This window comes from Pinus tabuliformis, chromosome 3_1, assembly GCF_031772625.1.
Source record: "Pinus tabuliformis cultivar Carrire ecotype Pingquan chromosome 3_1, CPIR1, whole genome shotgun sequence".
Lineage (NCBI taxonomy): Eukaryota > Viridiplantae > Streptophyta > Pinopsida > Pinales > Pinaceae > Pinus > Pinus tabuliformis.
This window is the reverse complement of record NC_142301.1, coordinates 99,348,047-99,361,555: the sequence shown is the minus strand read 5'-3', so window position 1 is coordinate 99,361,555 and position 13,509 is coordinate 99,348,047. Positions and strand designations below refer to the sequence as shown.

At 36.3% G+C, this 13,509-nt stretch overlaps 1 long non-coding RNA gene and 1 other non-coding gene across 3 annotated transcripts; both read right to left on the bottom strand.

The window, feature by feature from the left end:
- Positions 1 to 6,798: 6,798 nt before the first annotated feature.
- Positions 6,799 to 9,067, bottom strand: LOC149185960 (uncharacterized). 2 transcript variants are annotated; one of them, XR_016256096.1, is made up of 4 exons: positions 8,295 to 9,067; positions 7,308 to 7,466; positions 7,088 to 7,194; positions 6,799 to 6,947 (listed from the first exon to the last, which is right to left on the bottom strand). It is a non-coding gene; the product is annotated as an uncharacterized LOC149185960 (long non-coding RNA). The 2 variants fall into 2 exon arrangements; XR_016256097.1 differs by lacking the exons at positions 6,799 to 6,947; positions 7,088 to 7,194; positions 7,308 to 7,466 and adding an exon at positions 7,473 to 7,739.
- LOC149185961 (U4 spliceosomal RNA) lies at positions 8,852 to 9,000 on the bottom strand. The gene has a single exon (XR_016256606.1). It is a non-coding gene; the product is annotated as a U4 spliceosomal RNA (small nuclear RNA).
- Positions 9,068 to 13,509: the final 4,442 nt, after the last annotated feature.

Genomic DNA, 13,509 nt, shown 5'->3' with positions numbered 1-13,509 from the left:
AGGGTTGTTGAATAGTCCTAAAATCAACTTCAAATAGATTAGTCTCACATTTTTGCTATAACTTATTTTCTTGGACTTTCAGATTGTGAAAATTTCAGAGATCCAAGGAAATATACAGAAGTGCCTCAAGTAAAAATTTTAGAGTTAGATTTGCAAAATTGGATGCATGGCATGTTGTACAAGTTTTTTCTTAAAAAGAGGCCCGAAAAAACAAGAAGTTTTTGGAGAAGCAAACATGATGAAGGAAGAAGAAACAAGCAAACCTATTGAAGGAAGAAGCAGTAAGAAGACCTACTAGTGAAGGCAAGAGCAACAGACGTGGCAAAGGAAGAAGAAACTAACAGACCTAGAGAAGGCAAAAGTAGGAAGCAGACTTGGTGAAGTAAGTTGGTATCTAAGACTATTTGCAGTAGTGGGGATTGGTGTCTCCTATATGTTGGTTCCTACAAATCTAGTAGAAAAGGGGATCGATGACTCTTGTAGGTTGGTGCCTACAAATATTGTAGCAAAGGGGATTGGTGTCTCTTATAGGTTGGTGTACAAATCTTACAGGAGATGGGATTGGTGTCTCATGTATGTTAGCGCCTACAAATCTTACAACAAAGGGGATTGGTGTCACCTATAAGTTAGTGACTACAAATCTTACAACATAGGGGATTTGTGTCTCCTATAGATTGGTGCCTACAAATCTTGCAACGGGGGAATTAGTGTCTCCTATAAGTTGGTGCCTACAAATTTTGTAATAGTAGGTTGGTTCCTATAAATTTTGTATCTGTAAGTTGGTGCCTACAAAGCTTTGTTATAGTTTTCATTTATATCTTGTGTTACATATATGAGATTGTTTGGTCATTATTCCTGAATGTTTAAATGAGTTAATATATATATATATATATATATATATATATATATATATATATATATATATATATATATATATATATATATATATATATTGATTCACACCCCCCTTTGCCCCCACCCATCCACTCACCTGCCACCCTCAGTATAAGTGTGAATCCCAAAAAAAATTGCTTTGTTTACTATTGATGATGATCCTAGAATTATTAGTGAGGTGGTGGATTTAGACGATGACAAACTCTGGAAAATGGCCATGGTTGAAGAAATGGCAACCTTAGACAAAATGAGGCTCAGGACCTAGTGGAGTTGCTCACTGAAAAAATCCCATTAGCAACAAATGGGTATTTACGAAAAAGTGAATACAAAAGGAAAAGTGGAAAAATACAAAGCTCAATTAGTGGGAGAGGTTATTCCTAGGTAGAGGGAATTGACATTGGTGAGATTTTTTCTCCTGTTGCCAAGTTAACTTCTATTAGATTCCTTGTATTTGTTGTTGTTTCTTTTTATTTTCAAGTAGAACAAATGCATGTGCAAACAACATTCCTACATGGGGATCTAGAAGAAGAAATCTATATGAAGCAACTAGGAGGATTTGTAGTGAAGGAGATGAAAGCGCTGGTATGCAAGCTAAAAATGTCCCCATATGGGTTAAAGTAGTCACCAAGGACGTGGTATCAAAAAATTGATACTTATATATTAGGACTTGGCTTTACAAGGAGCAAAGTGAATCACGGTGTGTATTTCAAATTAGTTGGTGATCATCTTATTTATTTGGTATTATATGTAGATGATATGTTGTCGATTGGAAATGGCCGGGAAATCATCAAGGAAGTGAAAACTCAGTTATCCTTTAAATTTGATATGGAGGATCTTGGTGTTGAAAATTCAATTTGGACATGGAAATTAAAAGAGATCGTGCAAATAGGAAATTTTAGTTAAATAAGAGGAAATATGTTGAATAATTTTGCAAAGACTTAATATGCAAAATGTAAACCAATAAAGGTCCCTATTCCCAAAGGCGTAAATTTATCTACAGAATAGTGTCCAAAGACATAGGAAGAGGAAGAGGACATATCTCGTGTTCCATATGTCAATGCAATTGGAAGTTTGATGTATGCAATGGTCTATACTAGATTGGACATTGCACATGCAACGAGAGTGTTAAACACGTATGTGACAAAAACCATGGAAGGAGCATTACAGCTTTGGATAATAATAATAAAGAGGGTTTTCATATATCTGTGGCACTACTAGTTATGGATTGTGCTACCAAGGAAGACCAAGGTTGGATAGAGTGTTGGACATACATGGCTTTGTTGATACAAAATGGGTTGCACATTTGGATCAGAGAAGAACTATAAGTGGGTGTGTTTAACCTACTTGGAGGAGCAATTAATTGGATGAGTTAAAGACAGTCTATAGTGGCACTCTCGACTACATAAGTTGAATACATGGAAACCACTCATGCAAGCAAGGAAGTGGTATGGTTGCAAAGATTGTGTTTAGGTATTCGGTTGGTATAGTGAATCCTAAGAATAGATTGTGGCATTCAGAGTACAATACTCCTAATGAAAAACCTTGTGTATCATTCTATGACAAAGCATATTGATGTTCAATGTCACTTTGTGAGAGATATGGGTGAAGGTGGACACTTTGAAGAATGTTGCAAATTCATTAACAAAATCTATGAGCACTAAGAAGTTCTCTTGGTGTAGAGAAACATTGGATATGATCGTATGGCTTGTTGATAATGTACTCCTATGAATTCATGTCTAAAGAAAAACAAGCGATGGAATGTTGAGTATGTGTTATATTCTTTACATGACTACCTCCACGTCTTGGAAATTGCATTAGGTGCCGCAACGGAGGCTTTTCCCCCTTGCGTGGAGGTTCAAGGGAAATTCCTCCTAAAAAGGGTGGTTTTTTTCATATGTTTTTGGTTGTTTCAACTCATGGTTTCACATTTAGTGGTTTTATGGCTCGCAGTGGTTTAACCCATGGTTGTCTTCTAATCCAAGATAAATAGATTATTGGTTTATGGATGCTACAAGATATATATATATTGTATTGTAATATTGGAAAGAAGAATATATTGAAAAATATTTCTAGTTTTCTCAATTTTGGGTTTCCAAGGTAAAATCTTTGTGTTAATGTGTGTGTTTGTCATTGCATCTTCTCTATTTTATTAAGAACATGTTTCCAACAAAATTGTATAAGGTTAAGACCTACACTCTCTCTAAGTCAATTTCTTCTTGCCAAGTGTATTCTTTCATCCTCAATGTTGCAATTCTTCTTATTTGAGTCTATTTCTTCCTTAGGCATTTTCTCTTCCCCACAAGTTGTATGACCATTCAATTGTAGAGTATAGGGTTGTATGGGATTATACGATCATGTCCTCAATTTCAAGAAGACTCCATGTAAGTTGTACGGCCACACACAGCTTGATTGATGTACTCTTTCTCTCTATCATGGTTCAAATGGTGGCTACATAAAATTTCAACTTGTTTGGCATTTTGTTTGCTAGATTTTGTCTCATTCTTTCATGTATTGTTGAAGGAATTCACATATATTAATTTTAGTGTTGGGCTATACTCACATTCTTATTAGAAAAGAAAGGATTTTTTTAATTTAATTTTGAATAGAGTTACTCATATTCTAAGATGGTGTGAAGACTATGGGTTTTGTCTCAAGGCAAACATCATTAGCAATAGAGAACAAAAGACATGATTGCTCATTGAGTTTTCATATTGATTTTTACTCTTAAAGCAAGGTATTTGTGTCCTAGAATTGGAATTAGTGGGGAGGTATTGCTACTTAGAGTGTTGGTTGAAGTAGATCATGAATATATCAAGGACATAGTATTTTATTCAACATTAAGAACCCATGTTGGTGAATTGTGTAGATTCACAATCACACAATAATAGATCACATATAACAGGGCGGGATGGATCTATAAGGATAATCCTTATTCTTTTTCACAGGTAAAACGATGTATATTTCATATGAGGAATATGAATATTATCGACAACTGTCATGTCCCTTGCAGGAATTGAACCTGGGTGGGGAGGATAACCCCAATTGACAAGGCTAATCCTTAGTTATTTGGGTTTTTTCCTTGTTTCAATGCTCAAGTAATGAATTGCATCAAGTTGATATGTTTTTCTATCCTTAGTAGCATCTCCTTTCAAGCCAAAAAGAGGACTGAGATAGGGGTGCCCATTATCCCCCCTCCTTTCATTTCTAGTTGCAGAAATTTTAGGCAAATCGCTAAAGGGCCAACAAGAATGGAAGTATCAAATGGATAATGGTGTGAACCTTATTTTATACAAAGACTCTAGAAGAATGGTTGAGAAGCTCAAAGAAAACATTAACCTTTTCTATAAGGCTATAGACATGAAGATAAACACAAGAAAACCAACCATAACCTTCTAGGTATCTCTAAGAGGGACAAAACCTTTATCAACCCATTGCTTCCCTTCAATGTGGTTGAATTAGATGTTGACTTCAAATATTTAGGATTTTAACTAAAATCTATTGTGTATAAAAGGGTGGACAACCAACGGTTGATAGCAAAGGTGGAGAAAAAAACTAAATACTTATCAGTGGCTATCCAAAGTTGGGGAAACTAGTTTTGGTGAAAGTGGTAGTAGAAACCTTTCTAGTTCACTAGATATCACTAGCATGGATACGCAAAGGAGTATTGGAAAATCAGGTGTTTATTTTGTAGGTTTAATTGGTAAGGAGAGCTAGGAAAAAAGGAATTTTTAGTTTCTTGAAATAAAGTAGAAAATACCAAAGGCTCAAGGAAGATGGGGATTAAAGAATATCTTATTTTTCTCTAAGGCGCTAGCTGCAAAGAATACATGGTGACTAATTCACGGTTCTAGGTTGTGGGCTAAGGCCCTTAAGGACAAGTACATACCTTTTGGTTGGGAATTGATTGGTGTGACATGTAAGAAAATGAGACAAGTCCAAATTTGATAGATCCATGGATCAAGAGTAAGGGCTTCCATAGGTTACATCCACAATTGATTCATGATCTAAGAGATGGGGGTTTCTATACACTCAAGCAAATTGATAAATGGAATAGGAAAACAACATGTCAGCAATGTTGGTTATCTTGGAGGGAGGTTGGTCTTAGGGAAGAGTATGCAATTACTTGGCATAGATATAGTGAAAACTTAAGAGCCTATTACGTAAGAGTAAGGGATGATAAGGATAAAATTACGTGATCATTAAATCCAACTGGGGACTACATGCCAAGCATTGGATGTAAAGCTTTAGCTACTGAGGGGAGAAAGAATCTCTAGGTCTAATGGTGGACACAAGTTTGGAAATTTAAGTGTCTAACAAAATATTCATGTCGCTACTCTTTAACACCAAAGCTTTAACTTGGGATATGGCATAGAAGAGGAATGTCGTGGGACCTAGATGGTGTTGTCTTTGCAAAAAAGAGGAAGAAATAAACTCACATCTAATTCAACCTTTGCCAATTTACAATGTGAGTTTGGAATGAGGTAGGACGAATGACAAGATTGAAAAATGCTTTGGACTAGAACACTGTAGTGTAGGCTCTCAGAACTTGGTACATTAACAGGGAGACCAAAAGATATAGAGCTTTCCTTTTGACATTGGCTTGGGGAGTATGGTTGGCTAGGAACTCAAAATTGTTTGAAGATATAAATACTTTACCTCTAAAATGTGTTGTCCAAAGCTTAAATATGCTAATTTAAAAACACACACACACAACATAAGATAGCCAACAAAAGAAGTAATTAATAAAAAATTCCATATGGTGCTTCTCAAAGAACCCCTCCCAAGAGTGAGGCATATGGGAACCTTCATTTTTGTATGTTCCATAGTATATCTTTCAAAGCTAGAGTTGGCCAAGCATCAATTAACTTCAATAAATTAGTAGCGCTCAAACTTGATGTTGAATCGAAAAAATAGATTAACACTTAAGAATTCACTTCTTGTTATTTAGTGAATGCAACCCGAGTGAATCGTAAGAATTTCTCTCCGACCTTTCTTTTTTTTATGTCATGTTTAGAATCAGCCTTCACACAGTTTTTTTAACATGTCTAAAGGAACAAAAATAAGATACTAGAAGGTTTATCGAAATCAACGTTAGAACTTGACAAAAGGGTTTGAAAAGTATTCAAAAATCATTGTGTACAAAATTCTGAATATTTACATGATCCTTGACTATAATTTTTCTCATATAACACAATTTTTTATTATTTTTTAATATATCTCATAGATGGTGAATAAAACAAATAAAGAATAATAACTGACATTTTTTTATGGAGTTAAAAGGAAATATAGTTCAAGAAAAAAGGAATTCAAGGGAATAATATAATGTCATCATGGATGAAAATTTTAGTTGTTCATATATCAAAGACAGTTATACATTATAATATGCGACAGAGTTTATGTGGCAAAAAGAAACAACATTTGACAATGTTATTGTGTTATTTATAAATAAAACTATGACTTGTCATTGAAAACCAAAAGAGGATCTATGTGGATATGCTTGTACTATGTAAGTGGTGGCTATGATGGATCTATGCTACTGCAGTGTAAAATGGTTGTTGCAGTAAATATAAAATCCAATCATTCAATTCACACTGGAGTGGAATGAGTTGTTTCTCTGAAACTTCATAGCAGAAGGTGCTGAAATCAGTGAAATTCAGTTAGAAATGTTTGAGAAATTTTGCAGCAGAAGGAAAGGATTGAGTTTGCAACTAAAATTAAGCTGTAGGTGGAAATGGGAGCGGAAATTAAAGTATCATCTGAATGATTGGAGAAAGAGACGACAGAAGATTTAATAAATGTTCCAAATTTGATTCTGAAATTCCACTTTCAACTAATTTTGAACATCTTTGAATCGAAATTTTAATTTTTTAAAAGACATCATTCCAATTTTAAAACCAACCACCTTCAGGATGCTTCGTTTCTGCAAATTCCTCCCTAAAAAGCGATTAAACATGTTTGTGTTTCGTTGGCTAATTTTAGCGGGACGGCTTGTGCAGACAAGTTAATCTGCACTGAGCTAACCGTTGTCTACGCCCTTGCAAATGCTTGAAGTCCTGGAGATTAACAACAAAAACGTATAGTAAATGGCCCTGCAGGCTGCTATTCACGAATCACTAAATTTCCCCATTAGTAAATAAGTGCATTGACTCGTTTCGTGCCAGCAAGACACTGTAACTAAGATGAAAGGATTCACCTGCAAGGGTAACGGAATTTGACACTAAGAGCACCGGCTGTCATCCCATGGAAATTGAGGGACAGATTAGGCTCATTTGGTAGTAATCTTCCCTTTCTTGCAAGAATCTAGCATCCAACAAGTCAAAATTTGGTCGATATGAAAATCTGATTGACATTTTGAGCATCTTGGTCCGTTTCAAAGAGAGCAAAACCTGTAAGCAAGGTTTCGTGACACATACAGGATGCTCTGTTTCTGCAAATTCCTTCGTCAGAAAGCAATCGAACATGTTTGCATGTCATTGCCCAACACTAGCGGGACAGGTTGTGCCGACAAATTACGCTGCACTGAGCGAAACTTTGTTTCCGCCCGCTTTGCAGAGGCGTAGATGTTTTAAGTCCTGGAGATTAACAACAAAAACGTACAGCAAATTGCCCTGCGGGCTAATATTCGTGAATCACTAAATTTCCCGTTACTAAATCAATGCATTCACTGATTCTGTTCTGTGCCAGCGAGACTGTAACTAGGATGAAAAGATCTGATAAGAGTAACCGGATGGGAGACGCTGAGAGCAGCACCGATTGTCAATTCATGGAAATGGAGAGATGAATTAAGCTAATCTCATTGCGGGGATTTGGCAATTTAAGCAATCAAATTCCGTCCAGTTCGGAACCTGATCAATTAAAATTTTTGAACATCTAGACAAGGCAAAACCCGTAGACAAGATTTGCGATACCTAAAACTTCAATCATACAAAACTCAAGCTTTACTTAAAAATTTAACAGAAATAAACCTATTTCCAGGTAAAAATAAATAGTATAGAGGCTGAAATTTCAAACAGCGATTTTTCAGTCAATCAATCAGCTTGGCAAAATCAGGTAGACAGAATTTCATTCAATATTGAAATAAAGGTTTGGCACAATTTTGATGTTGTTGACAACATTTTATAGGTGAAAAAATCCTTCTTCAACCATTGAGCCTGACTCAGCCTACTAGTCGAACTCAAAAATACATATATAAATATCTCATTTTTATTAAATCGCCTAATAAGATCAAACAAAAATGTTGCATTTCAGTGTATCAGTTCGATCGTATACAAATCTTTACCTGCCTGCAGACTTGGGGACAAGGACATCGGGACTTGTCAAGAGCAGATAGAAAGTTTATCGATAAAATAAAGATGGCAAAGGATTTCATCGAAGAGATATTAATAGACTATAAAACTTACCCATGTAATGAATGATCCACTTCCTCCACCTGGAAAAGTCATTACCATCATAAAAATGGTCATCCGGCAGCTTTTTCTTACCCAAGCCTGAACAAATCAGGCCAATAGTAATGAAATGAATAATCCACTTCCTCCACCTGCAAAAGTCATTAGCATTATGCCACTGTAATGAATGACCCCCTTCCACCATCTACAAAAGTTATACCATCAAACCAATAGACTATAAAACGTGCCAATGTAATAAATGATCAACTTCCGCCAGCAGCAACGAAGGATATTACCAATCCCCCCATAAACATATATATCTGAGAACATCATAAAAATGGGTCATCCGGGAGCTTTTCTTACCCAAGCCTGAACAAATCAGGCCAATAGACTATTAAACTTGCCAAGGTAATGTAATGAACAATACACTTGCTCCACCAGCAAAAGTCATTACAATTATACCACTGTAATGAATGTGACCCACTTCACTCCCTCGAATATTTTTCCTTTTAGGGCCCTAGCCAAAAGGCGAGCCCTCTAAAAATTCTCAATTTGAATATTTTAATTTTAGGGCCCGAGCCAAAAGGCGAGCCCTCCAAAAATTCTCAAGGGCCAAGGCGTAGCCCAGGCCGATGAGGGGGTTTGGAAATAGTTTTCAACCAGCAATTGACGCGCCTCGGTTTTACCTCACTAGCTGCGTCATTGCCCCAAGCGCAAAGATGTTTAATACCGTTGCTTCATATTCATTTTATACATCTCCATGGGTAACTATCATTCCAACCCAGCCCATGTGGGATTTATACCTATTCGAAGTAAAAAACAACTGTACCTTTTCCGTTTTGCTTTCATGCCCGCATTCCTTCCTGTCGGTAATCGGTGCTCAATTGCTGTAACGGCATCCCCCACCGCCACAGCAGGAGTCGATTCAATTTCTATCTCATCTTGACAACTTATCTAAATATTATTTTAGAATGGAAATTCAAGACAACGACTACCTTGTGGTGAAAGACGAATTGTAGGGGAGAGGCTCCCTTGCCCACGCAAAAGTGGAATTTTATAAGTTCTCACCATTATTGAATCCCCCAATGGGTCACATGGACGTTAGCCCCAAGGATTGAGCGGTGTCAAGGTAATATTAATTGGACGAGGCATATCTATCTTACTAGGATGTTATTTCTTTCCTATGGTTTCAAATCTTATAAGGGACACCATGGCTCGTCATAGTAAGGCTAGAAGGATAGGCATTTAGTTGGAGTTTGGGATCTTGGCTCCAGTTCTTAGTGGTCTCAGATGTCTCAGTCTTACGCTGAACTATGAGTTTTTGGTATATCTAGCTTGCGGGTTGTTGGATATACTCTTGGTGTTATAGTGGCAGCAGTTAGGTTTGATCTCGGACGTTGCCCAGATTACCCCAGACGAGTTGTCGATTCACCATGGTTTAAAAAAGAAAAGAAAAGAAAAAAAGATAATGTTCCTTGACAAGCAAGGAAGATAATGTTCCTTGTGTTAAGGGGTTGCATCTCAAAGGTCCTCAATTAAGGTCACACTTGGGACCACTAAATGGATGATGTGGTTTCAAGAATGAAATCTTAGCTTTCATAGTCAAAAGTAGGGGGCAACTAATTGTTGATTAACTTGCAAGAGTGTCGTTTGTGCTCTATGGAACTTATTAATGATGAGATCCTTGATAAGAAAATATTTGAACCTACTTTTTAGAAGCCTCTCGATGCAAGGAAATTGTGTATTAATGGAGCTAAAAAGAAGGTGGCTTTATCGATAAAATGATGTATGTAAGGATTAATGGTGCGATATGTGAGGGCACATGTCATTCATGACTATGAGCGAAGGGAAATTGGCTTTGCATAACACCTCCAAACAAAGCTACATTGTTGTTTTCTTATCCCATTCTCCAAAATTATTACATGAGCCAAGGCAAGGATGGGGTGTTCATTTGACATTTCCAAGAAACATGACCTTTGGCATCCTTCAACCAACACCTCCTAACAAGTAAAAACTAACATATTGTGTCTTGAGTTTCATTTCACTAGCTTGCTCTCGTTGGTTTTACGCTCATCAAGGCCAAAGGCATCATTGTTATAGTGGGACTCTTTCAGCGCTACAACTAGTCCTTCAAACCTTCAAATACTTTCTCTAATAGGTGACAACCTAGGTAGTGACTCGTCAATGCTTGTGAACACCTCTAGCGGCTTGTTACAATGTGGATCACCACCTCTATGTGTGTTACCAAAGGGGTAATTGCTTCAACGTTCCAAATTATGCCACGAGGTTGCTAGGGTAGAAGAGGTTGTTGAGGGAGAGGCAGATCTACCAGTGGAGGTCTCAAGATTCTACCAACATTTTTTGGAAGCAAGCATCCCCCCCGATATTCAAGAGGCAATTGCTACAACGGAGGAGGAGGTTAGACTAGAACGACAATTTATCCATGATGTAGACAAAGAGGATGAAATGGGTAGTTAGATCCCTAACCTGACAATATGATGCAAGAGCATATTCTCTCAATTTAATCTTTGTTGGCTAAACCTAGAAGGTCTTAGGGTTTATTAAGGAAGTGGGTTCCCTAAAAATGTGAATATTGTAATTAGTCTATGATTTACAGGTAGAACTATAAAAGCCTAGATAATAATGAGTTGTTGATTTAATGTTTTGTCATGTAACCAAATCTTGCTATTAGTAGGATTTGTGGATTTGAGGGATCTTAGATAGAGATTTTAAGATCTAAAAGAGATCTCGGGCAATGGTTTAGGGTCTAAACTATTTTCAGATATCAATCTAATTGAATATATGCATTGTAATCCTACGAGCATAAGGGGTGGGAGAGGTAGGCCCAAATAAAGGAAATCAAGTCATCAAGGCACAAAAATATGTATGTAAATCTAATGGAATGAAATTGAGTTTCATATAGTGTTTATGAATTGTCTTTGTGCATATTAATGGAAGAGTTTCAGCATCTGTGTGAACCTAGAACTTTGTAAATTTAAGTATGAATATGTCAAATGAGTATTAGATCCTTTGTTAAAGGTTAGCGACTATTCAAAGTTAAATTAACTCGGAAAGGATTATGTGCACATGCAAGAAGTCTCTTTATGAGAAAAGTATAATGAGAGTGTCATAATTCTTGTTAAGAGGAGAATTGGGTAGAACACTGAAAATCTTGGCAATTTTGTAAATTCCAATTTTGTGGAAATTTGTGGGAATACTCTAAAGAATGGTAATTAGGGTTTTTTTAGCAATCTTACAACAACTAAGTATATGATCAGAGGGTGAATGGAGTTCAATGAGTGTTAAGTGGAACGAAGGCGATCCTATTGCATAGGTTCAAGTACTGAATGAGAAGATCATGTATCAATTAAACTATGTACAAAGAAGGAAATCACATCTCATGTGACAAAGGGTGAAATCATTAAGGTGTTTTGTTGTTGCATGCAAATCTGAAACACTCATGTTATAATATACATAAATCATGGTGTTAGCTCTAGACTCCTATTGATCGTCAACTAGAGATTCAATCTATATGGTATTACAACTCCAGTGAATAGGCATGAGTTTAATTTAAACATTGATTTTCATAGAATCAAACCTAGGGCAATGATAAACATGTTAGAAACAATGGAAACAAGGACACTATTGGGGGGGGTGGGGGGGGTGGGGTGAATCAGTAGTGTGACCAAATTATACAACTCTTGACAATTTACACTTTTCAATCACTTTAGCAATCACTCATGTAATCAACATCATAACTCAATCATGTAAAAGATAACATCGTAATCACCACCATACACGTGCAACACACACACACACACATATAAGGCATCAATCTTCTTTTTATTTCTTTGGCAAATACAAGCTTCAACTTGCTATTACATCACTGCCCCACAAGCTTCCACTTATAGGTTTATCAGCTACTACTAAAAGGAACTTCTATCCCTGCTCATTTATCCACTATGATTGAAAGGTACCACTACCCCTGCTCATTTATTAATTTTCACCGAAAGGGACTACTGCCCCTACTTGTTTATCAACTTTCAATGAAAGAGATTATTGCCCCTGGAATGAAAAATACCACTTTCTAGCCATGTTGATCCATCTTTCATCCATTTTCAAACTCAAATCAATAGGCCACTTTCTTTCATAAACAAATAACTTTCTCACCTCAACCACTCACCACAAACACCATAAAAAACACCTTCAACAATCTTTGATTACTGAACAAAACACTAAACACACCAACAACATCAATCCTTAGCAATTACTAATTTCATCATAAAAACATCTTTGTTGAATACATTAAAACATCATTCGCCAATTCATTCCATGGATTCTCAAACACCTTTCAGACACTGAAATTGATCTCCGATTCACCCTTGATGCATACTAACATTATGCATCTCATTGCACCAACAAACTCACAAATTTGATTATGCTTATAAAGGAATTTGGATTACTATTTGGAACTTTGAGATTTACTTATCTTCAGCTTTTTATCATGCATAAACCTGTATTTGTTGCCTTTTTCTTGCTTCAACTAAGCCTTTTGAACACGCTCTCCAAGTCTTCTATCTCTGCTCTATTGTCTCTCTAAGAAAAATTGAGTTAAACTGTTGTTTTCCTCCATTCTAGTAAGTTTTAGATTTTAGTTGAGCTTTTCTTAATCTCGCTGACTACCAAATTTAGCCAATTATCCAAATCTATCTCCAATTTTGTCCATTCTGCTATTTGAGTTGCCAAGTCATTCATGCCTCTTTTATATTATTTTTAATGTTGTTGAATTGGTGCATTTTCACCAAATATGGCATATAACTCCAATTTTAAGTTGTCGACCCATTTTCATTCTAAACCTTTTAAGAGGGCCACCATCGCTTTGTTTTTAGCCCCAAAGGGATTTAAACTATGTTTCAACCCATTCACACATAAGCCTCCAACTATGAGCTAAAGTGCTTTTAATAAAAACACCAAGTTGTTGACTTGTTTACTCAAAAGGCCAAGGGCTTTGACCAACAACATTGAAGTGCTTGGGAGTGCATATATATATATATATATATATATAGATATGTAGGCTCGAGCACTTTTTATATCAAAAAACATGCCACATAACCTTTCATTGGCCCCTTGCGCTTTAGGCCCCAAGGGATTTATTTTATTCTACAGTTCTCCACACCTTTGATTTTATCCTCCACACAAAATTTCGTCCTTGCCTTCAGGTTGGGTCCCT